The 26086-nt window shown below is 46.7% G+C and overlaps 1 protein-coding gene across 1 annotated transcript in view; it reads right to left on the bottom strand.

Moving 5' to 3' along the window:
- LOC121269909 (NT-3 growth factor receptor-like) overlaps positions 1-26086 on the bottom strand; it is an 875498-nt gene that overhangs the window by 184114 nt on the left and 665298 nt on the right. The gene's annotated exons all lie outside the window — the stretch shown is intronic.

Below are 26086 nucleotides of genomic sequence, written 5' to 3'. Positions count from 1 at the left end.
AAACCATGACCTCTCGCTAATTACAACAAACCCCGACCTTTCGCCAATGACAACAAACCGTGACCTCTCGCCAATTACAACAAACCGCAACCTCTCGCTAATTACAATAAACCGCTACCTCTCGCCAATTACAACAAACCGTGACCTCTCGCAAAATGAAAACAAACCGCGACCTCTCACCAACTACAAGAAACCGCGACCTCTCACTAATGACAACAAACCCTGACCTCTTGCTAATTACAACAAACCGCGACCTCTTGCCAATTACAGCAAACCGTGAACTCTCGCAAAATGAAAACAAACCGCGACCTCTCGCTAATTACAACAAACCCCGACCTCTCGCTAATTACAACAAACCGTGACCTCTCGCTAATTACAACAAACCGCGACCTCTCGCCAATTACAACAGAACGCGACCTCTCGCTAATGACAACAAACCGCGACCTCTCCCTAATTACAACAAACTGTGAGCTCTCGCCAATTACAACAAACTCCAACCTCTCGCTAATTACAAGAAACCGCGACTTCTCGCTAATTACAACAAACCGCGACCTCTCCCTAATTACAACAAACTGTGACCTCTCGCCAATTACAACAAACCCCAACCTCTCGCTAATTACAATAAACTGCGACCCCTCGCCAATTACAACAAACCGCGATCTCTCGCCAATTACAACAAACCGCGACCTCTCGCCAATTACAACAAACCGTGACCTCTCGCCAATGAAAACAGACCGCGACCTCTTGCCAATTACAGCAAACCCCAACCTCTCGGTAATTGCAACAAACCGCGACCTCTCACTAATGACAACAAACCGTGATCTCTCTCTTAATTACAACAAACCGCGGCCTCTCACTAATGTCAACAAAGCACGACCGCTCGCCAATTACAACAAACCGTGACCTCTCGTTAATTACAACAAACCGCGACATCTCGCCAATTACAACAAACCGCGACCTCTCGCCAATTACAACAAACCGCGACCTCTCACTAATGACAACAAACGCGACCTCTCGCCAATTACAACAAATCGTGACCTCTCGCCAATTACAACAAACTGTGACCTCTCGCCAATGAAAACAAACCGCGGCCTCTCGCCAATTACAGCAAACCCCAACCTCTCGCTAATTACAACAAACCGCGACCTCTCGCTAATTACAACAAACTGCGACCTCTCGACAATTACAACAAACCGTGACCTCTCACTAATTACAACAAACCGCGACCTCTCGCCAATTACAGTAAACGCCGACCTCTCGCTAATTACAACAAACCGCAACCTCTCACCAATTACAACAAACCACGGCCTCTCACCAATGACAACAAACCGCGACCTCTCGCCAATTACAACAAACCGCGACCTTTCGCCAATTACAACAAACTGCGACCTCTCGCCAATTACAACAAACCCTGACCTGTCACTAATTACAACAAACCGCGACCTCTCGCCAATTACAACAAACCCTGACCTGTCACTAATGACAACAAACGGCGACCTCTGACTAATGACAACAAACCGCGACTTCTCGCTAATTACAACAAACCACGACCTCTCACTATTCACAACAAACCCTGACCGCTCACTAATTACAACAAACCGCGACCTCTCGCCAATTACAACAAACCGCGAACTCTCCCTAATTACAACAAACCGCGACCTCTCCCTAATTGCAACAAACCGCGACCTGTCACCAATTACAACAAACCGTGAACTCTCCCTAATTACAACAAACCGCGACCTCTCACCAATTACAACAAACCCCGACCTCTCCCTAATTACAACAAACCGCGAACTCTCGCTAATTACAACAAACCGCGACCTCTCGCCAATTACAACAAACCCCGACCTCTCCCTAATTACAACAAACCGCAACCTCTCGCCAATTACAACAAACTGCGAACTCTCGCCAATTACAACAAACCGTGACCTCTCCCTAATTACAACATACCGTGACCTCTCACCAATTACAACAGACCGTAACCTCTCACCAATTACAACAAACCGCGACCTCTCACCAATTACAACTGCGATCTCTCACCAATTACAACAGACCTCGACCTCTCACTAATTACAACAAACCGCGACCTCTCGCCAATTGCAACAAACCGCGACCTCTCGCCAATTACAGCAAACTGCGACCTCTCGTTAATTACAACAAACCGCGACCTCTCGCCAATTGCAACAAACCGCGACCTCTCGCCAATTACAACAAACTGCGAACTCTCGCCAATTACAACAAACCCTGACCTGTCACTAATTACAACAAACCGCGACCTCTCGCCAATTACAACAAACCCTGACCTGTCACTAATGACAACAAACGGCGACCTCTGACTAATGACAACAAACCGCGACTTCTCGCTAATTATAACAAACCGCGACCTCTCACTATTCACAACAAACCCTCAACGCTCACTAATTACAACAAACCGTGACCTCTCGCCAATTACAGCAAACCACGACCTCTCACTAATGACAACAAACGCGACCTCTCGCCAATTACAACAAATCGTGACCTCTCGCCAATTACAACAAACTGTGACCTCTCGCCAATGAAAACAAACCGCGGCCTCTCGCCAATTACAGCAAACCCCAACCTCTCGCTAATTACAACAAATCGCGACCTCTCGCTAATTACAACAAACTGCGACCTCTCGACAATTACAACAAACCGTGACCTCTCACTAATTACAACAAACCGCGACCTCTCGCCAATTACAGTAAACGCCGACCTCTCGCTAATTACAACAAACCGCAACCTCTCACCAATTACAACAAACCACGGCCTCTCACCAATGACAACAAACCGCGACCTCTCGCCAATTACAACAAACCGCGACCTTTCGCCAATTACAACAAACTGCGACCTCTCGCCAATTACAACAAACCCTGACCTGTCACTAATTACAACAAACCGCGACCTCTCGCCAATTACAACAAACCCTGACCTGTCACTAATGACAACAAACGGCGACCTCTGACTAATGACAACAAACCGCGACTTCTCGCTAATTACAACAAACCACGACCTCTCACTATTCACAACAAACCCTGACCGCTCACTAATTACAACAAACCGCGACCTCTCGCCAATTACAACAAACCGCGAACTCTCCCTAATTACAACAAACCGCGACCTCTCCCTAATTGCAACAAACCGCGACCTGTCACCAATTACAACAAACCGTGAACTCTCCCTAATTACAACAAACCGCGACCTCTCACCAATTACAACAAACCCCGACCTCTCCCTAATTACAACAAACCGCGAACTCTCGCTAATTACAACAAACCGCGACCTCTCGCCAATTACAACAAACCCCGACCTCTCCCTAATTACAACAAACCGCAACCTCTCGCCAATTACAACAAACTGCGAACTCTCGCCAATTACAACAAACCGTGACCTCTCCCTAATTACAACATACCGTGACCTCTCACCAATTACAACAGACCGTAACCTCTCACCAATTACAACAAACCGCGACCTCTCACCAATTACAACTGCGATCTCTCACCAATTACAACAGACCGTGACCTCTCACCAATTACAACAAACCGCGACCATTCGCCAATTACAACAGACCTCGACCTCTCACTAATTACAACAAACCGCGACCTCTCGCCAATTGCAACAAACCGCGACCTCTCGCCAATTACAGCAAACTGCGACCTCTCGTTAATTACAACAAACCGCGACCTCTCGCCAATTGCAACAAACCGCGACCTCTCGCCAATTACAACAAACCGCGACCTCTCGCCAATTACAACAAACTGCGAACTCTCGCCAATTACAACAAACCCTGACCTGTCACTAATTACAACAAACCGCGACCTCTCGCCAATTACAACAAACCCTGACCTGTCACTAATGACAACAAACGGCGACCTCTGACTAATGACAACAAACCGCGACTTCTCGCTAATTATAACAAACCGCGACCTCTCACTATTCACAACAAACCCTCAACGCTCACTAATTACAACAAACCGTGACCTCTCGCCAATTACAGCAAACCACGACCTCTCACTAATGACAACAAACCCCGACGTTTCGCCAATTGCTACAAACCGCGACCTCTCACTAATTACAACAAACCGTGACCTCTCGCTAATTACAACAAACCGTGACCTCTCGCTAATTACAACAAACCCCGACCTTTCGCCAATTGCTACAAACCGCGACCTCTCACTAATTACAACAAACCGTGACCTCTCGCTAATTACAACAAACCCCGACCTTTCGCCAATGACAACAAACCGTGACCTCTCGCCAATTACAACAAACCGCAACATCTCGCTAATTACAACAAACCGCGACCTCTCGCCAATTACAACAAACCGTGACCTCTCGCTAATTACAACAGACCGTGACCTCTCGCAAAATGAAAACAAACCGCGACCTCTCACCAACTACAACAAACCGCGACCTCTCACTAATAACAAACCCTGACCTCTTGCTAATTACAACAAACCGCGACCTCTTGCCAATTACAGCAAACCGTGACCTCTCGCAAAATGAAAACAAACCGCGACCTCTCGCTACTTACAACAAACCGCGACCTCTCATTATTCACAACAAACCCCGACCGCTCACTAATTACAACAAACCGTGACCTCTCGCCAATTACAGCAAACCAGGACCTCTCACTAATGACAACAAACCCCGACGTTTCGCCAATTACTACAAACCGTGACCTCTCGCCAATTACAACAAACCGCAACCTCTCGCTAATTACAACAAACCGCGACCTCTCGCCAATTACAACAAGCCGTGACCTCTTGCTAATTACAACAAACCGTGGCCTCTCGCAAAATGAAAACAAACCGCGACCTCTCGCCAATTACAGCAAACCGTGACCTCTCGCAAAATGAAAACAAACCGTGACCTCTCGCAAAATGAAAACAAACCGCGACCTCTCGCCAATTACAGCAAACCGTGACCTCTCGCAAAATGAAAACAAACCGTGACCTCTTGCAAAATGAAAACAAACCGCGACCTCTCGCCAATTACAGCAAACCGTGACCTCTCGCAAAATGAAAACAAACCCCGACCTCTCGCTAATTACAACAAACCGTGACCTCTCGCTAATTGCAACAAACCGCGACCTCTCGCCAATTACAACAGAATGCGACCTCTCGCTAATGACAACAAACCGCGACCTCTCCCTAATTAAAACAAACTGTGAACTCTCGCCAATTACAACAAACTCCAACCTCTCGCTAATTACAAGAAACCGCGACTTCTCGCTAATTACAACAAACCGTGACCTCCCCCTAATTACAACAAACCGTGACCTCTCGCCAATTACAACAAACCCCAACCTCTCGCTAATTACAATAAATTGCGACCTCTCGCCAATTACAACAAACCGCAACCTCTCGCTAATTACAACAAACCGCGGCCTCTCGCCAATTACAGCAAACCCCAACCTCTCGCTAATTACAACAAACCGCGACCTCTCACTAATTACAACAAACTGCGACCTCTCGACAATTACAACAAACCGTGACCTCTCACTAATTACAACAAACCGTGACCTCTCGCCAATTACAGCAAACCACGACCTCTCACTAATGACAACAAACCCCAACCATTCGCCAATTACTACAAACCGCGACCTCTCACTAATTACAACAAACCGTGACCTCTCGCTAATTACAACCGTGACCTCTCGCTAATTACAACAAACTCCGACCTTTCGCCAATTGCTACAAACCGCGACCTCTCACTAATTACAACAAACCGTGACCTCTCGCTAATTACAACAAACCCTGACCTTTCGCCAATTACAACAAACCGTGACCTCTCGCCAATTACAACAAACCGCAACCTCTCGCTAATTACAACAAACCGCGACCTCTCGCCAATTACAACAAACCGTGACCTCTCGCTAATTACAACAAACCGTGGCCTCTCGCAAAATGAAAACAAACCGCGACCTCTCGCCAATTACAGCAAACCGTGACCACTCGCAAAATGAAAACAAACCGCGACCTCTCACCAATGACAACAAACCGCGATCTCTCGCCAATTACAACAAACCGCAACCTCTCGCCAATTACAACAAACTGCGACCTCTCGCCAATTACAACAAACCCTGACCTGCCACTAATTACAACAAACCGCGACCTCTCGCCAATTACAACAAACCCTGACCTGTCACTAATAACAACAAACGGCGACCTCTGACTAATGACAACAAACCGCGACTTCTCGCTAATTACAACAAACCGCGACCTCTCACTATTCACAACAAACCCTCAACGCTCACTAATTACAACAAACCATGACCTCTCGCCAATTACAGCAAACCACGACCTCTCACTAATGACAACAAACCCCGACGTTTCGCCAATTACTACAAACCGCAGACTCTCACTAATTACAACAAACCGTGACCTCTCGCTAATTACAACAAACCGTGACCTCTCGCTAATTACAACAAACCCCGACCTTTCGCCAATTGCTACAAACCGCGACCTCTCACTAATTACAACAAACCTTGACCTCTCGCAAATTACAACAAACCCCGACCTTTCGCCAATGACAACAAACCGTGACCTCTCGCCAATTACAACAAACCGCAACCTCTCGCTAATTACAATAAACCGCTACCTCTCGCCAATTACAACAAACCGTGACCTCTCGCAAAATGAAAACAAACCGCGACCTCTCACCAACTACAAGAAACCGCGACCTCTCACTAATGACAACAAACCCTGACCTCTTGCTAATTACAACAAACCGCGACCTCTTGCCAATTACAGCAAACCGTGAACTCTCGCAAAATGAAAACAAACCGCGACCTCTCGCTAATTACAACAAACCCCGACCTCTCGCTAATTACAACAAACCGTGACCTCTCGCTAATTACAACAAACCGCGACCTCTCGCCAATTACAACAGAACGCGACCTCTCGCTAATGACAACAAACCGCGACCTCTCCCTAATTACAACAAACTGTGAGCTCTCGCCAATTACAACAAACTCCAACCTCTCGCTAATTACAAGAAACCGCGACTTCTCGCTAATTACAACAAACCGCGACCTCTCCCTAATTACAACAAACTGTGACCTCTCGCCAATTACAACAAACCCCAACCTCTCGCTAATTACAATAAACTGCGACCCCTCGCCAATTACAACAAACCGCGATCTCTCGCCAATTACAACAAACCGCGACCTCTCGCCAATTACAACAAACCGTGACCTCTCGCCAATGAAAACAGACCGCGACCTCTTGCCAATTACAGCAAACCCCAACCTCTCGGTAATTGCAACAAACCGCGACCTCTCACTAATGACAACAAACCGTGATCTCTCTCTTAATTACAACAAACCGCGGCCTCTCACTAATGTCAACAAAGCACGACCGCTCGCCAATTACAACAAACCGTGACCTCTCGTTAATTACAACAAACCGCGACATCTCGCCAATTACAACAAACCGCGACCTCTCGCCAATTACAACAAACCGCGACCTCTCACTAATGACAACAAACGCGACCTCTCGCCAATTACAACAAATCGTGACCTCTCGCCAATTACAACAAACTGTGACCTCTCGCCAATGAAAACAAACCGCGGCCTCTCGCCAATTACAGCAAACCCCAACCTCTCGCTAATTACAACAAACCGCGACCTCTCGCTAATTACAACAAACTGCGACCTCTCGACAATTACAACAAACCGTGACCTCTCACTAATTACAACAAACCGCGACCTCTCGCCAATTACAGTAAACGCCGACCTCTCGCTAATTACAACAAACCGCAACCTCTCACCAATTACAACAAACCACGGCCTCTCACCAATGACAACAAACCGCGACCTCTCGCCAATTACAACAAACCGCGACCTTTCGCCAATTACAACAAACTGCGACCTCTCGCCAATTACAACAAACCCTGACCTGTCACTAATTACAACAAACCGCGACCTCTCGCCAATTACAACAAACCCTGACCTGTCACTAATGACAACAAACGGCGACCTCTGACTAATGACAACAAACCGCGACTTCTCGCTAATTACAACAAACCACGACCTCTCACTATTCACAACAAACCCTGACCGCTCACTAATTACAACAAACCGCGACCTCTCGCCAATTACAACAAACCGCGAACTCTCCCTAATTACAACAAACCGCGACCTCTCCCTAATTGCAACAAACCGCGACCTGTCACCAATTACAACAAACCGTGAACTCTCCCTAATTACAACAAACCGCGACCTCTCACCAATTACAGCAAACCCCGACCTCTCCCTAATTACAACAAACCGCGAACTCTCGCTAATTACAACAAACCGCGACCTCTCGCCAATTACAACAAACCCCGACCTCTCCCTAATTACAACAAACCGCAACCTCTCGCCAATTACAACAAACTGCGAACTCTCGCCAATTACAACAAACCGTGACCTCTCCCTAATTACAACATACCGTTACCTCTCACCAATTACAACAGACCGTAACCTCTCACCAATTACAACAAACCGCGACCTCTCACCAATTACAACTGCGATCTCTCACCAATTACAACAGACCGTGACCTCTCACCAATTACAACAAACCGCGACCATTCGCCAATTACAACAGACCTCGACCTCTCACTAATTACAACAAACCGCGACCTCTCGCCAATTGCAACAAACCGCGACCTCTCGCCAATTACAGCAAACTGCGACCTCTCGTTAATTACAACAAACCGCGACCTCTCGCCAATTGCAACAAACCGCGACCTCTCGCCAATTACAACAAACTGCGAACTCTCGCCAATTACCACAAACCCTGACCTGTCACTAATGACAACAAACGGCGACCTCTGACTAATGACAACAAACCGCGACTTCTCGCTAATTATAACAAACCGCGACCTCTCACTATTCACAACAAACCCTCAACGCTCACTAATTACAACAAACCGTGACCTCTCGCCAATTACAGCAAACCACGACCTCTCACTAATGACAACAAACGCGACCTCTCGCCAATTACAACAAATCGTGACCTCTCGCCAATTACAACAAACTGTGACCTCTCGCCAATGAAAACAAACCGCGGCCTCTCGCCAATTACAGCAAACCCCAACCTCTCGCTAATTACAACAAATCGCGACCTCTCGCTAATTACAACAAACTGCGACCTCTCGACAATTACAACAAACCGTGACCTCTCACTAATTACAACAAACCGCGACCTCTCGCCAATTACAGTAAACGCCGACCTCTCGCTAATTACAACAAACCGCAACCTCTCACCAATTACAACAAACCACGGCCTCTCACCAATGACAACAAACCGCGACCTCTCGCCAATTACAACAAACCGCGACCTTTCGCCAATTACAACAAACTGCGACCTCTCGCCAATTACAACAAACCCTGACCTGTCACTAATTACAACAAACCGCGACCTCTCGCCAATTACAACAAACCCTGACCTGTCACTAATGACAACAAACGGCGACCTCTGACTAATGACAACAAACCGCGACTTCTCGCTAATTACAACAAACCACGACCTCTCACTATTCACAACAAACCCTGACCGCTCACTAATTACAACAAACCGCGACCTCTCGCCAATTACAACAAACCGCGAACTCTCCCTAATTACAACAAACCGCGACCTCTCCCTAATTGCAACAAACCGCGACCTGTCACCAATTACAACAAACCGTGAACTCTCCCTAATTACAACAAACCGCGACCTCTCACCAATTACAACAAACCCCGACCTCTCCCTAATTACAACAAACCGCGAACTCTCGCTAATTACAACAAACCGCGACCTCTCGCCAATTACAACAAACCCCGACCTCTCCCTAATTACAACAAACCGCAACCTCTCGCCAATTACAACAAACTGCGAACTCTCGCCAATTACAACAAACCGTGACCTCTCCCTAATTACAACATACCGTGACCTCTCACCAATTACAACAGACCGTAACCTCTCACCAATTACAACAAACCGCGACCTCTCACCAATTACAACTGCGATCTCTCACCAATTACAACAGACCGTGACCTCTCACCAATTACAACAAACCGCGACCATTCGCCAATTACAACAGACCTCGACCTCTCACTAATTACAACAAACCGCGACCTCTCGCCAATTGCAACAAACCGCGACCTCTCGCCAATTACAGCAAACTGCGACCTCTCGTTAATTACAACAAACCGCGACCTCTCGCCAATTGCAACAAACCGCGACCTCTCGCCAATTACAACAAACCGCGACCTCTCGCCAATTACAACAAACTGCGAACTCTCGCCAATTACAACAAACCCTGACCTGTCACTAATTACAACAAACCGCGACCTCTCGCCAATTACAACAAACCCTGACCTGTCACTAATGACAACAAACGGCGACCTCTGACTAATGACAACAAACCGCGACTTCTCGCTAATTATAACAAACCGCGACCTCTCACTATTCACAACAAACCCTCAACGCTCACTAATTACAACAAACCGTGACCTCTCGCCAATTACAGCAAACCACGACCTCTCACTAATGACAACAAACCCCGACGTTTCGCCAATTGCTACAAACCGCGACCTCTCACTAATTACAACAAACCGTGACCTCTCGCTAATTACAACAAACCGTTACCTCTCGCTAATTACAACAAACCCCGACCTTTCGCCAATTGCTACAAACCGCGACCTCTCACTAATTACAACAAACCGTGACCTCTCGCTAATTACAACAAACCCCGACCTCTCCCTAATTACAACAAACCGCAACCTCTCGCCAATTACAACAAACTGCGAACTCTCGCCAATTACAACAAACCGTGACCTCTCCCTAATTACAACATACCGTGACCTCTCACCAATTACAACAGACCGTAACCTCTCACCAATTACAACAAACCGCGACCTCTCACCAATTACAACTGCGATCTCTCACCAATTACAACAGACCGTGACCTCTCACCAATTACAACAAACCGCGACCATTCGCCAATTACAACAGACCTCGACCTCTCACTAATTACAACAAACCGCGACCTCTCGCCAATTGCAACAAACCGCGACCTCTCGCCAATTACAGCAAACTGCGACCTCTCGTTAATTACAACAAACCGCGACCTCTCGCCAATTGCAACAAACCGCGACCTCTCGCCAATTACAACAAACTGCGAACTCTCGCCAATTACCACAAACCCTGACCTGTCACTAATGACAACAAACGGCGACCTCTGACTAATGACAACAAACCGCGACTTCTCGCTAATTATAACAAACCGCGACCTCTCACTATTCACAACAAACCCTCAACGCTCACTAATTACAACAAACCGTGACCTCTCGCCAATTACAGCAAACCACGACCTCTCACTAATGACAACAAACGCGACCTCTCGCCAATTACAACAAATCGTGACCTCTCGCCAATTACAACAAACTGTGACCTCTCGCCAATGAAAACAAACCGCGGCCTCTCGCCAATTACAGCAAACCCCAACCTCTCGCTAATTACAACAAATCGCGACCTCTCGCTAATTACAACAAACTGCGACCTCTCGACAATTACAACAAACCGTGACCTCTCACTAATTACAACAAACCGCGACCTCTCGCCAATTACAGTAAACGCCGACCTCTCGCTAATTACAACAAACCGCAACCTCTCACCAATTACAACAAACCACGGCCTCTCACCAATGACAACAAACCGCGACCTCTCGCCAATTACAACAAACCGCGACCTTTCGCCAATTACAACAAACTGCGACCTCTCGCCAATTACAACAAACCCTGACCTGTCACTAATTACAACAAACCGCGACCTCTCGCCAATTACAACAAACCCTGACCTGTCACTAATGACAACAAACGGCGACCTCTGACTAATGACAACAAACCGCGACTTCTCGCTAATTACAACAAACCACGACCTCTCACTATTCACAACAAACCCTGACCGCTCACTAATTACAACAAACCGCGACCTCTCGCCAATTACAACAAACCGCGAACTCTCCCTAATTACAACAAACCGCGACCTCTCCCTAATTGCAACAAACCGCGACCTGTCACCAATTACAACAAACCGTGAACTCTCCCTAATTACAACAAACCGCGACCTCTCACCAATTACAACAAACCCCGACCTCTCCCTAATTACAACAAACCGCGAACTCTCGCTAATTACAACAAACCGCGACCTCTCGCCAATTACAACAAACCCCGACCTCTCCCTAATTACAACAAACCGCAACCTCTCGCCAATTACAACAAACTGCGAACTCTCGCCAATTACAACAAACCGTGACCTCTCCCTAATTACAACATACCGTGACCTCTCACCAATTACAACAGACCGTAACCTCTCACCAATTACAACAAACCGCGACCTCTCACCAATTACAACTGCGATCTCTCACCAATTACAACAGACCGTGACCTCTCACCAATTACAACAAACCGCGACCATTCGCCAATTACAACAGACCTCGACCTCTCACTAATTACAACAAACCGCGACCTCTCGCCAATTGCAACAAACCGCGACCTCTCGCCAATTACAGCAAACTGCGACCTCTCGTTAATTACAACAAACCGCGACCTCTCGCCAATTGCAACAAACCGCGACCTCTCGCCAATTACAACAAACCGCGACCTCTCGCCAATTACAACAAACTGCGAACTCTCGCCAATTACAACAAACCCTGACCTGTCACTAATTACAACAAACCGCGACCTCTCGCCAATTACAACAAACCCTGACCTGTCACTAATGACAACAAACGGCGACCTCTGACTAATGACAACAAACCGCGACTTCTCGCTAATTATAACAAACCGCGACCTCTCACTATTCACAACAAACCCTCAACGCTCACTAATTACAACAAACCGTGACCTCTCGCCAATTACAGCAAACCACGACCTCTCACTAATGACAACAAACCCCGACGTTTCGCCAATTGCTACAAACCGCGACCTCTCACTAATTACAACAAACCGTGACCTCTCGCTAATTACAACAAACCGTTACCTCTCGCTAATTACAACAAACCCCGACCTTTCGCCAATTGCTACAAACCGCGACCTCTCACTAATTACAACAAACCGTGACCTCTCGCTAATTACAACAAACCCCGACCTTTCGCCAATGACAACAAACCGTGACCTCTCGCCAATTACAACAAACCGCAACATCTCGCTAATTACAACAAACCGCGACCTCTCGCCAATTACAACAAACCGTGACCTCTCGCTAATTACAACAGACCGTGACCTCTCGCAAAATGAAAACAAACCGCGACCTCTCACCAACTACAACAAACCGCGACCTCTCACTAATAACAAACCCTGACCTCTTGCTAATTACAACAAACCGCGACCTCTTGCCAATTACAGCAAACCGTGACCTCTCGCAAAATGAAAACAAACCGCGACCTCTCGCTACTTACAACAAACCGCGACCTCTCATTATTCACAACAAACCCCGACTGCTCACTAATTACAACAAACCGTGACCTCTCGCTAATTACAACATAACAACGACCGCTCACTAAAGTCAACCAGCCCCAACCTCTCGCCAATTACAGCAAACCACGACCTCTCACTAATGACAACAAACCCCGACCTTTCGCCAATTACAACAAACCGCGACCTCTCACTAATAACAACAAACCGTGACCTCTCGCCAATTACAACAAACCGTGACACCTCGCAAATTACAGCAAAACCCCGACCTCTCGCTAATTACAACACACTGCGACCTCTGGCTAATTACAACAAACTGTGACCTCTCGCTAATTACAACAAACCGCGACCTCTCGCCAATTACAACAGAACGCGACCTCTCGCTAATGACAACAAACCGCGACCTCTCCCTAATTACAACAAACTGTGAGCTCTCGCCAATTACAACAGAATGCGACCTCTCGCTAATGACAACAAACCGCGACCTCTCCCTAATTAAAACAAACTGTGAACTCTCGCCAATTACAACAAACTCCAACCTCTCACTAATTACAAGAAACCGCGACCTCTCGCCAATTACAACAAACCGCGATCTCTCGTCAATTACAACAAACCGCGACCTCTTGCCAATTACAACAAACCGTGACCTCTCGCCAATGAAAACAAACCGCGACCTCTTGCCAATTACAGCAAACCCCAACCTCTCGGTAATTACAACAAACAGCGACCTCTCGCTAATTACAACAAACCGCGACCTCTCGACAATTACAACAAACCGCGACCTCTCGACAATTACAACAAACCGTGACCTCTCACTAATTACAACAAACCGCGACCTCTCGCCAATTACAACAAACCGCGACTTCTCGCCAATTATAATGAACCCCAACCTCACGCCAATAAAAAATACTGCGACCTCTCATTAATTACAACAAACCGCGACCTCTTGCCAATTACAACAAACCGCAACCTCTCGCCAAATATAACAAACCGCGACCTCTCGTCAAATATAACAAACCGCGAACTCTCGCCAAATATAACAAACAGCGAACTCTTGCCAATTATAACAAACCGCGACCTCTCACTAATGACAACAAACCGTGATCTCTCTCTAATTACAACAAACCGCGACATCTCACTAATGTCAACAAAGCACGACCGCTCGCCAATTACAACAAACCATGACCTCCCACTAATTACAACAAACCGCGAACTCTCGCCGATTACTACAAACCGCGACCTTTCACCAGTTATAACAAACCCCGACCTCTCACCAATTAAAACAAACCGTGACCTCTCGTTAATTACAACAAACCGCGACCTCTCGCCAATTACAACAAACTGCGACCTCTCGCCAATTACAACAAACCGCGACCTCTCGCCAATTACAACAAACCCTGACCTGTCACTAATTACAACAAACCGTGATCTCTGACTAATGACAACAAACCGTGAATTCTCGCTACTTACAACGAACCGCAACCTCTCGGTAATTACAACAAACAGCAACCTCTCGCCAATTACAACAAACCCTGACCTGTCACTAATTACAACAAACCGCGACATCTCGCCACTTACAACAAACCCTGACCTGTCACTAATTAAAACAAACCGCGACCTCTGACTAATGACAACAAACCATGACTTCTCGCTACTTACAACAAACCGCGACCTCCAACTATTCACAACAAACCCCGACCGCTCACTAATTACAACAAACCGTGACCTCTCGCTAATTACAACATAACAACGACCTCTCACTAAAGTCAACCAGCCCCAACCTCTCGCCAATTACAGCAAACCACGACCTCTCACTAATGACAACAAACCCCGACCTTTCGCCAATTACAACAAACCGCGACCTCTCACTAATAACAACAAACCGTGACCTCTCGCCAATTACAACAAACCGTGACACCTCGCAAATTACAGCAAAACCCCGACCTCTCGCTAATTACAACACACCGCGACCTCTGACTAATTACAACAAACTGTGACCTCTCGCTAATTACAACAAACCGTGAACTCTCGCAAAATGAAAACAAACCGCGACCTCTCGCCAATTACAGCAAACCGCGACCTCTCGCTAATTACAACAAACCACGACCTCTCGCTAATTACAACAAACTGCGATCTCTCGCTAATTACAACAAACCGCGACCTCTCACTAATAACAACAAACCGTGACCTCTCGCCAATTACAACAAACCGTGACACCTCGCAAATTACAGCAAAACCCCGACCTCTCGCTAATTACAACACACCGCGACCTCTGGCTAATTACAACAAACTGTGACCTCTCGCAAAATGAAAACAAACCGCGAGCTCTCGCCAATTACAGCAAACCGCGACCTCTCGCTAATTACAACAAACCACGACCTCTCGCTAATTACAACAAACTGCGACCTCTCGCTAATTACAACAAACCCCGACCTCACGCTAATTACAACAAACCCCGACCTCTCGCTAATTACAACAAACTGCGACCTCTCGCTAATTACAACAAACCGCGACCTCTCACTAATTACAACAAACCGTGACCTCTCGCCAATTACAACAAACCGTGACACCTCGCAAATTACAGCAAAACCCCGACCTCTCGCTAATTACAACACACCGCGACCTCTGGCTAATTACAACAAACTGTGACCTCTCGCTAATTACAACAAACCGTGACCTCTCGCAAAACGAAAACAAACCGCGACCTCTCGCCAATTACAGCAAACCGCGACCTCTCGCTAATTACAACAAACCATGACCTCTCGCTAATTACAACAAACTGCGACCTCTCGCTAATTACAACAAAGCCCGACCTCTCGCTAATTACAACAAACCGCGACCTCTCGCTAATTACAACAAAGCTCGACCTCTCGCCAATTACAGCAAACCCCGACCTCTCGCTAATTACAACAAACCGTGACCTCTCGCTAATTACAACAAACCGCGACCTCTCGCAAATTACAACAGAATGCGACCTCTCGCTACTGACAACAAACAGCGACCTCTCCCTAATTACAACAAACTGTGACCTCTCGCCAATTACAACCCCAACCTTTCACTAATTACAAGAAACCGCGACTTCTCGCTAATTACAACAAACCGCGACCTCTCGCCAATTACAACAGAATGCAACCTCCCGCTAATGACAACAAACAGCGGGCTCTCCCTAATTACAACAAACTGTGACCTCTCCTGAATTACAACAAAACTCGACCTCTCGCCAATCACAACAAACCGCGACCTCTCGCCAATTACAACAAACCGCGACCTCTCACTAATGACAACAAACGCGACCTCTCACCAATTACAACAAACCGTGAACTCTCCCTAATTACAACAAATCGTGACCTCTCGCCAATTACAACAAACTGTGACCTCTCGCCAATGAAAACAAACCGCGGCCTCTCACCAATTACAGCAAACCCCAACCTCTCGCTAATTACAACAAACCGCGACCTCTCGCTAATTACAACAAACTGCGACCTCTCGACAATTACAACAAACCGTGACCTCTCACTAATTACAACAAACCGCGACCTCTCGCCAATTACAGTAAACGCCGACCTCTCGCTAATTACAACAAACCGCAACCTCTCACCAATTACAACAAACCACGGCCTCTCACCAATGACAACAAACCGCGATCTCTCGCCAATTACAACAAACCGCGACCTCTCGCCAATTACAACAAACTGCGACCTCTCGCCAATTACAACAAACCCTGACCTGTCACTAATTACAACAAACCGCGACCTCTCGCCAATTACAACAAACCCTGACCTGTCACTAATGACAACAAACGGCGACCTCTGACTAATGACAACAAACCGCGACTTCTCGCTAATTACAACAAACCGCGACCTCTCACTATTCACAACAAACCCTGAACGCTAACTAATTACAACAAACCGTGACATCTCGCCAATTACAGCAAACCACGACCTCTCACTAATGACAACAAACCCCGACGTTTCGCCAATTACTACAAACCGCAGACTCTCACTAATTACAACAAACCGTGACCTCTCGCTAATTACAACAAACCGTGACCTCTCGCTAATTACAACAAACCCCGACCTTTCGCCAATTGCTACAAACCGCGACCTCTCACTAATTACAACAAACCGTGACCTCTCGCTAATTACAACAAACCCCGACCTTTCGCCAATGACAACAAACCGTGACCTCTCGCCAATTACAACAAACCATGACCTCTCGCTAATTACAACAAACCGTGACCTCTCGCCAATTACAACAAACCGTGACCTCTCGCTAATTACAACAAAACGTGACCTCTCGCAAAATGAAAACAAACCGTGACCTCTCGCCAATTACAGCAAACCGTGACATCTCGCAAAATGAAAACAAACCGCGATCTCTCGCTAATTACAACAAACCGTGACCTCTCGCAAAATGAAAACAAACCGCGACCTCTTGCCAATTACAGCAAACCGTGACCTCTCGCAAAATGAAAACAAACCGCGACCTCTCGCTAATTACAACAAACCGTGACCTCTCGCAAAATGAAAACAAACCGCGACTTCTCGCCAATTACAGCAAACCGTGACCTCTCGCAAAATGAAAACAAACCGTGACCTCTCGCTAATTACAACAAACCGCGACCTCTCGCCAATTACAACAGAACGCGATCTCTCGCTAATGACAACAAACCGCGACCTCTCCCTAATTACAACAAACTGTGAACTCTCGCCAATTACAACAAACTCCAACCTCTCGCTAATTACAAGAAACCGCGACTTCTCGCTAATTACAACAAACCGTGACCTCTCCCTAATTACAACAAACTGTGATCTCTCGCCAATTACAACAAACCCCAACCTCTCGCTAATTACAATAAACCGTGACCTCTCGCCAATTACAACAAACCGCGATCTCTCGCCAATTACAACAAACCGCGACCTCTCGCCAATTACAACAAACCGTGACCTCTCGCCAATGAAAACAAACCGCGACCTCTTGCCAATTACAGCAAACCCCAACCTCTCGGTAATTACAACAAACAGCGACCTCTCGCTAATTACAACAAACCGCGACCTCTCGACAATTACAACAAACCGTGACCTCTCACTAATTACAACAAACCGCGACCTCTCGCCAATTACAACAAACCGCGACTTCTCGCCAATTATAATGAACCCCGACCTCACGCCAATAAAAAATACTGCGACCTCTCATTAATTAAAACAAACCGCGACCTCTTGCCAATTACAACAAACCGCAACCTCTCGCCAAATATAACAAACCGCGACCTCTCGTCAAATATAACAAACCGCGAACTCTCGCCAAATATAACAAACAGCGAACTCTTGCCAATTATAACAAACCGCGACCTCTCACTAATGACAACAAACCGTGATCTCTCTCTAATTACAACAAACCGCGACATCTCACTAATGTCAACAAAGCACGACCGCTCGCCAATTACAACAAACCATGACCTCCCACTAATTACAACAAACTGCGAACTCTCGCCGATTACTACAAACCGCGACCTTTCACCAGTTATAACAAATCCCGACCTCTCACCAATTAAAACAAACCGTGACCTCTCGTTAATTACAACAAACCGCGACCTCTCGCCAATTACAACAAACTGCGATCTCTCGCCAATTACAACAAACCGCGACCTCTCGCCAATTACAACAAACCCTGACCTGTCACTAATTACAACAAACCGTGACCTCTGACTAATGACAACAAACCGCGAATTCTCGCTACTTACAACGAACCGCAACCTCTCGGTAATTACAACAAACAGCAACCTCTCGCCAATTACAACAAACTGCGACCTCTCGCCAATTACAACAAACCCTGACCTGTCACTGATTACAACAAACCGCGACATCTCGCCACTTACAACAAACCCTGACCTGTCACTAATTAAAACAAACCGCGACTTCTCGCTACTTACAACAAACCGCGACCTCTCACTATTCACAACAAACCCCGACCGCTCACAAATTATAACAAACCGTGACCTCTCGCTAATTACAACATAACAACGACCTCTCACTAAAGTCAACCAGCCCCAACCTCTCGCCAATTACAGCAAACCACGACCTCTCACTAATGACAACAAACCCCGACCTTTCGCCAATTACAACAAACCGCGACCTCTCACTAATAACAACAAACCGTGACCTCTCGCCAATTACAACAAACCGTGACACCTCGCAAATTACAGCAAAACCCCGACCTCTCGCTAATTACAACACACCGCGACCTCTGGCTTATTACAACAAACCGTGACCTCTCGCAAAATGAAAACAAACCGCGACCTCTCGCCAATTACAACAAACCGCGACCTCTCACTAATGACAACAAACCCCGACCTCTCGCTAATTACAACAAACCCCGACCTCACGCTAATTACAACAAACCCCGACCTCTCGCTAATGACAACAAACCGCGACCTCTCGCCAATTACAACAAACCGCGACCTCTCACTAATGACAACAAACCCCGACCTCTCGCTAATTACAACAAACCCCGACCTCTCACTAATGAAAACAAACCACGGCCTCTCACCAATGACAACAAACCCCGACTTCTCGCCAATTACAACAAACCGTGACATCTTGCCAATTACAACAAACCGCGACCTCTCACAAATGACAACAAAGCGCGACCTCTCGCCAATTACAACAATCCGCGACCTCTCGCCAATTACAACAAACCGTGACCTCTCGCCAATGAAAATAATCCGCGACCTCTCGCCAATTACAGCAAACCCCGACCTCTCGCTAATTACAACAAACCGTGACCTCTCGCCAATTACAACAAACCACGACCTCTCACTAACGACAACAAACTGTGACCTCTCGCCAATTACAACAAACCCCGACCTCTCGCTAATTACAACAAACCATGCCCTCTCGCTAATTACAACAAACCGTGACCTCTCGCTAATTACAACAAACCGTGACCTCGCGCTAATTACAACAAACTGCAACGCCTCGCCAATTACAACAAACTGCAACGCCTCGCCAATTACAACATACCGTGACCTCTCGCTAATTACAACAAACCCCGACCTCTCACTAATTACAAAAAACCGTGACCTCTCACTAATTACAAATCGCGACCTCTCGCCAATTATAACAAACCCCGACCTCTTGCCAATTAAAACAAACCACGACCTCTCGCCAATTAAAACAAACCACGACCTCTCGTTACTTACAACAAACCACGACCTCTTGCCAATTACAACAAACCGCGACCTATCACCAATTACAACACACCCTGACTCCTCGCCAATTACAACAAACTCCGAACTCTCGCCAATTACAACAAACCGTGACCTCTCGCCAATTACAACAAACCCCAACCTCTCGCTAATTACAACAAATCGCGACCTCTCGCTAATTACAACAAACCGTGTCCTCTCACTAATTACAACAAACCGCGACCTCTCGCCAATTACAACAGAATGCGACCTCTCGCTACTGACAACAAACAGCGACCTCTCCCTAATTACAACAAACTGTGACCTCTCGCCAATTACAACAAACCCCAACCTTTCGCTAATTACAAGAAACCGCGACTTCTCGCTAATTACAACAAACCGCGACCTCTCGCCAATTACAACAGAATGCAACCTCTCGCCAATTACAACAAACCGCGACCTCTCGCCAATTACAACAAACCGCGACCTCTCACTAATGACAACAAACGCGACCTCTCACCAATTACAACAAACCGTGACCTCTCGCCAATTACAACAAATCGTGACCTCTCGCCAATTACAACAAACCGCGACCTCTCGCCAATTACAGCAAACCCCGACCTCTCGCTAATTACAACAAATCGCGACCTCTCGCCAATTACAGCAAACCCCGACCTCTCGCTAATTACAACAAACCGCGACCTCTTGCCAATTACAACAAACCGTGACCTCTCGCAAATGAAAACAAACCGCGACCTCTCGCCAATTACAGCAAACCATGATCTCTCGCTAATTGCAACAAACCACGACCTTTCACTAATGACAACAAACCACGACCTCTCACCAATTACAACAAACCACGACCTCTCACTAATGACAACAAACCGCGACTTCTTGCCAATTACAACAAACCGCGACCTCTCACTAATGACAACAAACCCCGACCTCTCGCTAATTACAACAAACCCCGACCTCTCACTAATGAAAACAAACCGCGGCCTCTCACCAATGACAACAAACCCCGACTTCTCGCCAATTACAACAAACCGTGACATCTTGCCAATTACAACAAACCGCGACCTCTCACAAATGACAACAAAGCGCGACCTCTCGCCAATTACAACAATCCGCGACCTCTCGCCAATTACAACAAACCGTGACCTCTTGCCAATGAAAATAATCCGCGACCTCTCGCCAATTACAGCAAACCCCGACCTCTCGCCAATTACAACAAACCGCAACCTCTCGCTAATTACAACAAACCGCGACCTCTCGCCAATTACAACAAACCGTGACCTCTCGCTAATTACAACAAACCGTGACCTCTCGCTAATTACAACAAACCGTGACCTCTCGCAAATTGAAAACAAACCGCGACCTCTCGCCAGTTACAGCAAACCGTGATCTCTCGCAAAATGAAAACAAACCGCAATCTCTCGCTAATTACAACAAACCGTGACCTCTCGCAAAATGAAAACAATCCGCGACCTCTCGCCAATTACAGCAAACCGTGACCTCTCGCAAAATGAAAACAAACCGCGACCTCTCGCTAATTACAACAAACCCCGACCTCTCGCTAATTACAACAAACCGTGACCTCTCGCTAATTAAAACAAACCGCGACCTCTCGCCAATTACAACAGAACGCGACCTCTCGCTAATGACAACAAACCGCGACCTCTCCCTAATTACAACAAACTGTGAATTCTCGCCAATTACAACAAACTCCAACCTCTCGCTAATTACAAGAAACCGCGACTTCTCGCTAATTACAACAAACCGCGACCTCTCCCTAATTACAACAAACTGTGACCTCTCGCCAATTACAACAAACCCCAACCTCTCGCTAATTACAATAAACTGCGACCTCTCGCCAATTACAACAAACCGCGATCTCTCGCCAATTACAACAAACCGCGACCTCTTGCCAATTACAACAAACCGTGACCTCTCGCCAATGAAAACAAACCGCGACCTCTTGCCAATTACAGCAAACCCCAACCTCTCGGTAATTACAACAAACAGCGACCTCTCGCTAATTACAACAAACCGCGACCTCTCGACAATTACAACAAACCGTGACCTCTCACTAATTACAACAAACCGCGACCTCTCGCCAATTACAACAAACCGCGACTTCTCGCCAATTATGATGAACCCCGACCTCTCGCCAATAAAATATACTGCGACCTCTCATTAATTACAACAAACCGCGACCTCTTGCCAATTACAACAAACCGCAACCTCTCGCCAAATATAACCGCGACCTCTCGTCAAATATAACAAACCGCGAACTCTCGCCAAATATAACAAACAGCGAACTCTTGAAATTATAACAAACCGCGACCTCTCACTAATGACAACAAACCGTGATCTCTCTCTAATTACAACAAACCACGACCTCTCACTAATGTCAACAAAGCACGACCGCTCGCCAATTACAACAAACCATGACCTCCCACTAATTACAACAAACCGCGAACTCTCGCCGATTACTACAAACCGCGACCTCTCACCAGTTATAACATACCCCGACCTCTCACCAATTAAAACAAACCGTGACCTCTCGTTAATTACAACAAACTGCGACCTCTCGCCAATTACAACAAACTGCGACCTCTCGCCAATTACAACAAACCGCGACCTCTCGCTAATTACAACAAACCGCAACCTCTCGGTAATTACAACAAACAGCAACCTCTCGCCAATTACAACAAACCGCGACCTCTCGCCAATTACAACAAACCCTGACCTGTCACTAATTACAACAAACCGCGACATCTCGCCACTTACAACAAACCCTGACCTGTCACTAATTAAAACAAACCGCGACCTCTGACTAATGACAACAAACCGCGACTTCTCGCTACTTACAACAAACCGCGACCTCTCACTATTCACAACAAACCCCGACCGCTCACTAATTACAACAAACCGTGACCTCTCGCTAATTACAACATAACAACGACCTCTCACTAAAGTCAACCAGCCCCAACCTCTCGCCAATTACAGCAAACCACGACCTCTCACTAATGACAACAAACCCCGACCTTTCGCCAATTACAACAAACCGCGACCTCTGACTAATAACAACAAACCGCGACCTCTCGCCAATTACAACAAACCGCGACCTCTCGCCAATTACAGCAAACCGTGACCTCTCGCCAATTACAACAAACCCCGACCTCTCGCCAATTACAACAAACCGCGACCTCTCGCCAATTACAACAAACCGCGACCTCTAGCCAATTACAACAAACCGCGACCTCTCGCCAATTACAACAAACCGCCACCTCTCGTTAATTACAACAAACCGCGAACTATCACTAATGACAACAAACCGTGACCTCTCGCCAATTACAACAAACTGCGACATCTCGCTAATGACAACAAACCCTGACCTCTTACTAGTGACAACAAACTCCGACCTCTCGCCAATTAAACCAAAGCGCGACGTCTCACCAATTATAGCAAACCCCGACCTCTCGCTAATTACAACAAACCGTGACGTCTCGCTAATTACAACAAACCACGACCTCTCGCTAATGTCAACAAAACCTGACCTCTCGCCAATTAAAACAAACCGTGACCTCTCACTAATGACAACAATCCCCGACCTTTCGCCAATTACAACAAACCGCGATCTCTCAGTAATTACAACAAACCCTGACCTCTCCCCAATTACAACAAACCGCGACCTCTCGTTAATTACAACAAACCACGAACTATCACTAATGACAACAAACCGTGACCTCTCGCCAATTACAACAAACTGCGACATCTCGCTAATGACAACAAACCCTGACCTCTCACTAGTGACAACAAACCGCGACCTCTCGCCAATGAAAACAAACTGCGACGTCTCACCAATTATAACAAACCCCGACCTCTCGCTAATTACAACAAACCGTGACCTCTCGCTAATTGCAACAAACCCCGACCTCTCGCCAATTACAACAAACCACGACCTCTCGCCAATTACAACAAACCGCGACCTCTCACCAATTACAACAAACTGTGACCTCTCACTAATGACAACAAACCCCGACCTTTCGCTAATTACAACAAAACCCGACTTCTCTCTAATTACAACAAACCGCGACCTCTCGTCAATTACAACAAACCGCGACCACTCACTAATGACAACAAACCGCGACCTCTCGTCAATTACAACAAAGCGCGACCTCTCGCCAATGAAAACAAACCGCGACCTCTCACCAATTACAGCAAACCACGACCTCTCAATAATGACAACAAACCGTGACCTCTCGCCAATTACAACCGCGACCTCTCATTAATTACAACAAACCCCGACCTCTCGTCAGTTACAACAAAACCTGACCTCTCGCTAATTACAACAAACCGCGACCTCTCGCCAATTACAACAAACTGCGACCTCTCACCAATTACAACAAACCGGGACCTCTCGTTAATTACAACAAACCCCGACTTCTCGCCAATTACAACAAACCGCGACCTCTCATTAATTACAACAAACCCCGACCTCTCGCCAGTTACAACAAAACCTGATCTCTCGCTAATTACAACAAACCGCGACCTCTCGCCAATTACAACAAACTGCGACCTCTCGCCAATTACAACAAACCGGGACCTCTCACTAATTACAACAAACCGCGACCTCTCACTATTTACAACAAACCCCGACCTCTCACTAATTACAACAAACTGCGATCTCTCGTTAATTATAACAAACCACGACCTCTCGCTAATTACAACAAACCGCGACCTCTCACTAATTACAACAAACCGCGACCTCTCACCAATTACAACAAACCGCGACCTCTCACCAATTACAACAAACCGCGACCTCTCACCAATTACAACAAGCCCCGACCTCTCGCCAATTACAGCAAACCACCACCTCTCACTAATGACAACAAACCACGACCTTTCGCCAATTACAACAAACCGCGACCTCTCACTAATGACACCAAAACCCGAACTTTCGCCAATTACAACAAACCGCGACCTCTCACTAATGACAACAAACCGTGACCTCTCCATAATTACAACAAACCCCGACTTCTCTCTAATGACAACAAACCGCGACCTCTCGTCAATTACAACAAAGCGCGACCTCTCGCCAATGAAAACAAACCGCGAACTCTCACCAATTACAGCAAACCTCGACCTCTCGCTAATTACAACAAATCGTGAACTCTCGCCAATTACAACAAACCACGACCCCTCAATAATGACAACAAACCGCGACCTCTCGCCAATTACAAGAAACCGCGATTTCTCGCTAATTACAACAAACTGCGACCTCTCACTAATTACAACAAACCACGACCTCTCGCCAATTACAACAAACCGCGACCTCTCCCCAATTATAACAAACCGCAACCTCTCACCAATTACAACAAACTGCGACCTCTCACTACTTACAACAAACCCCGACCTCTCGCCAATTA

Source organism: Carcharodon carcharias, chromosome 26, assembly GCF_017639515.1.
Source record: "Carcharodon carcharias isolate sCarCar2 chromosome 26, sCarCar2.pri, whole genome shotgun sequence".
NCBI lineage: Eukaryota > Metazoa > Chordata > Chondrichthyes > Lamniformes > Lamnidae > Carcharodon > Carcharodon carcharias.
This window is presented reverse-complemented; position numbering and strand designations above follow the sequence as displayed.